The sequence below is a fragment of the Microtus oregoni genome, unplaced genomic scaffold (genome assembly GCF_018167655.1).
Source record: "Microtus oregoni isolate MIOR12 unplaced genomic scaffold, Mior012 000032F_ref0000030, whole genome shotgun sequence".
Lineage (NCBI taxonomy): Eukaryota > Metazoa > Chordata > Mammalia > Rodentia > Cricetidae > Microtus > Microtus oregoni.
This window is the reverse complement of record NW_024543091.1, coordinates 3,268,202-3,272,612: the sequence shown is the minus strand read 5'-3', so window position 1 is coordinate 3,272,612 and position 4,411 is coordinate 3,268,202. Positions and strand designations below refer to the sequence as shown.

The 4,411-nt window shown below is 35.3% G+C and overlaps 1 pseudogene; it reads right to left on the bottom strand.

The window, feature by feature from the left end:
• Positions 1 to 319: 319 nt before the first annotated feature.
• Positions 320 to 702, bottom strand: LOC121466244 (annotated as a pseudogene).
• Between the last annotated feature and the right edge of the window lie 3,709 nt (positions 703 to 4,411).

Below are 4,411 nucleotides of genomic sequence, written 5' to 3'. Positions count from 1 at the left end.
AATAAATTAAAAAGAAAGAAAACTAAGTTTCCATATGCAAGTGGTCATCAATTGGAGAATAGCTTCTAGGTTAGAAATGGGGGCTTGTGTCCACTTCTCCTCTAAACTCTAGGAGCCCTTTTGGTGAAGAACCATTTTCTGTGTGTACTATCACAGTGTCTGTGAATTCATACATGTTTTAATTGTGCTGTGTTTCCAAAGTTTTAATCCTTAGGGCTTTCCATTCCCTCTGACTCTTACACTACTTCTGCCTCCTCTTTTTTTCCCCCCAGTTTTTGTGGTTTTATTTAAACACAAATAAAACATGCACAAAAGCCATCTAGTCATTTTCTTTGCTGTGTAGCCTGACGTTGGTATTGGTGACGCTGATGGACAGCTATGTTGCTCTTTCTACAAGGGCTTTTCAGTTCTGGGAGGAAACATTGTGAACAATCTCACACAGTAAGATTTGTTGCACACATTGTGGGCCAGAAAATTCTGGAAGCCGCTAGGCAACATGTGCTTGGATTTCTTGTTGCTCCCATAATCAATGTTGGGCATTAGGATCTGGCCAGTGAATCTTCTCTGCACTGTGTTGTCAATATCTCTAGGTTTCTGCCAGTGTTGCTTAATTTTGACATATGGGTCTGACTGGTGCTGGATGAACTTCTTGGTCTTCTTTTTGACAATCTTGAGCTTCACCAGAGGCCGGAGGGCAACCATAAAGCCACAGAAGAGATGGCAGCCACCTCACAGGTAGCACTGGGAAAGAAGGTTTCTGCCTCCTCTTTTAAAGAGTTCTCTGAGCCCCCAAGGAGAGGGATTTAATGAAGACATTCCATTTATGGCTGAGTGGTCCAAGGTTTCTCATTCTCATTACATTTTCTGGCTGTGAGTATCTGTATTTGTTCCCATCTGCTACAACAGGAAGCTTCTCAGATGATGACTGATAAAGGCATGAGTCTATGAATATAGAATGCCATCAGGAATCATTTTATGGCTGTGTTACTCTAGTAGAATGGTAGTCTCCTTTTTCTTAGGTCTCTGGCCTATGTATTTTCAGGTTCTTGGTAATGCAAGCAGTGTGGGTACAGGTTCACCCATGTGGAGAGGGCATTAACTCAAATTAGATCTTGGTTGGTTACTCCCATAAGCCTGTTTAACTCTGCACCAGTGAATCTTGAAAGCAGGTCACCATTGCACATCGAATGGTTTGTAGCTGGATTGGTAAGGAGGCCACTTGTTTGTTTCCTGACTGCTCAGACTCCCAAAAATAACCACACAGAAACTGGATTAATCAAATAACTGCTTGGCCAAATAATTAAGCATATTGCTAGCTAGCTTTTACATATAGAATTAACCCATTCCTGTTATTTTATATTTTACCATGAGGCTTATCATCCTCTTGAAGTAGCCTGGTGCTTCTAGGAGTCCATGTGTCTCACTGTCATGAAAAGTCTTAAGTTATTAAAACATTTTAAATGTAATATTCTGAAGGTCTCTGAAAAATGTAAAGAATACCTATCTAACTGAAATGTATCTCTACACATCCAGAAAAACCTAACTAACATTACTAGAAGTTTGACTATTATAGAGGATTATCTATTAACCTATATTTCTGAATTATATATATATCACATTATTATGAGCTGCACAGACACAATACTTTAATCAAGAGCAGAAATATACATATAACAAAATTGACCCTAAATTTGTATCAATGAACCAAGATAAATACTAATGCAAATCTCTATAGCATACCCCTTTTAAATGTAAACAAAGATTTATAAACAATTTGTAGAGAGCCATCAATAGTCTTGACAACAGCCTGGATTGGTTGGAAATATTCCATGTTAACCATTTGGATGATTAAATGTTACCCATTCCCAGTGTTGAAAGCTTCATTTGGTTATGAAAGATTTCCAGTTGTGGCTTTGTCTCCATTGTTACTTTATGATTTCATTTAGATAAACTTCATGTAAGTATATACTCTAGGAAGCTTCTACCGTATTAGATTCCTTGCTCTGTAAGTTGGCAAAGCATACAGTCTTTGAACACGGAGTGTAAGATTTATGGCTTTCTCACATGTGCCTGCTACAAAATTAAAAATGATCCATTCGCAACTTCATCTTTTAAAACTAGGAAAGGTATTTTGTAGTCTTCTTCACACTAATAACTCATTTCATGAACTTAAGATGATCTTCTCCCTGGTCTTGTTCTCTTCCTCTTCCTCCTCTTTCTTTCTCTTCTACCTCTTTTCCTTTACCTCCTCCTTTTTTGTGTTTAGTAAGTATACTAATCTAGCAGTTCAGTATACTATTAATAAGGAGTCATGTCTACCTTCATTAAAATCACAGGAGTAGGTCCTGACCAACATTTTTCTAAAAACTTTGAGCATATAAAATAGGAGAAAATGTAGAGATTTTCTATTCTCATGGCCCATATATACATTTTCAAGGAGCTTTAAAAATATAAGTGCCACCAAGCAGTGGTGGCACACACCTTTAATCCCAGTACTTGAAAGGCAGAGGCAGGCAGATTTCTGTGAGTTTGAGGCTAGCATGGTCTATAAGAACGAGTTCCAGGACAGGCTACAAAGCAAAGCTACAGAGAAACCTTGTCTCAAAAACTGTATATATACATGTGTGTGTGTAATGTATATATGTATTATATATGTGTGTCATAGCTTGAGCTCAGTATAATACAATCAAAATAGGTGAAGGCTAGATTTAGACATGGTGTGTTTTTAACACTTTCCAAACCATTCCAAATTCTGAGTTACTTATGAACTTCTTGGTTATGAATAATCGATTTGATCCAATGTCTGTTATGTGTCATCTTTGACTGCCCTTATGTTTATGATTCAGTAATGATAAATCCATGGATATAGATATGGTTCAAATTTGAAGTCTTTGCCTGCATTTCAACTTCTTTTTACCTTTGTTTTTAAATTCTTCTAGGCCTTAAATTATAGACACATGAAATTTGTATTTTTCCCATACCTCATTAGTTCTTACTCTTCCATCTCTAGATTTTATTCTAAGTAGTTTCTGCAGTTCTATGTTCAGTTTTCTAATCTTTCTTCTTCAACTACTAATCCGACTTGTGCATTTTTCATTTTATATATTATAGTTTTCAGTTCTAGAATTTTAATTTGAATATTTATTTTCAAATGTCTATAAATTTTAAAACCTATGTTTCTATGCATGAATAGCCGCTTCAATAGTCTTATCTATCTGTGTTGACTTAAATTGTATATACCTATTGTGATTCATGTCTTCCTGCTTTCTTTTAATTCATGGTAATATTTTTTATTGAAAATAAACTGTGAATTTTGCTTGGGTGTTGAATATTTATGTATTGCCATGAGTGTCCATGAGCATTATTTCTGGCCAGATGTATGTTATCACATATACCACATCTCACATATTTATTTAATTCAGCTTGTTTTATTTTAGACAGCCTTGTCTCTCAAACTGCTTCTTGGGCAGTTGTTGAAGTTGAAGAAGACATCTCACATAGCAAATCAGTTGCAGTCTTTATATTACTGAAGAGAATAAAAGCACATATTAAATCACACACAGAAAAATATAGGAGTTTTTATATATTGAGGCTTGGAGAGAAAATAGATTTCTTCTTAGAAACCTTGAATATAATTGTTTTATATTCTTGTTTCATATTTTTGGCATAAAGGAAATCAGGGTGGAGCAAATGGGAGTTGAGCAACAGTGTAATGATGAAAATCATAATACATTTAGTCTGTTTTTCTCCTTTGTCTGGTTTTCATGCTAATCCACTTGGTGCAGGGAAGCATTTATGCTCTTTTAAAGTTCTCTGTGTGGATGTCATTGAAGGTATGTGGATATACTAAGTACCAGCTAATGTGGGTGAAATAGACATTTGAAGCTGTGATCAATTTTCAGGGTTGATTTTTTGATTTAGATTAAAGTATTTTATATTACAAAGGGCATTACCTATTAGAATGACCAGTATGTCTCAAACAGAAATGTGGGTCCACTCACTGTTTCTTGGTGGAATTAGAAGTAGTTGGCTGACTATCTGACACTGGGAGACTACTGTAAATGATTGTGATGATATGGTAAATAAGTTTTCCTGCAGGAACAATGGAAAAATAAAATCACCAGAACACTGGAAAAATAAGAGTGCATTTTAGATTCACATTTTTCTAGTGTAAGAACCAAGTTGGTCAAAAATAATCATGCTTGTTGTGTGGTAGAGTGTTAGAATTCACTTTTCATCCTATAAAATGTAACTTGTCAGTTGATTTTTGTTCTGAGTAACCGAGTTCTATGAAATGCTGTTCATGAATACTTAGAATTCCCTTTGTTAGTTTTGTTATTTGCATTTTTTGTCATAATATTTGACCTCAGTTTAATTTGCTTGCCTAAGTCAAAATGGACCTTTGATTCCT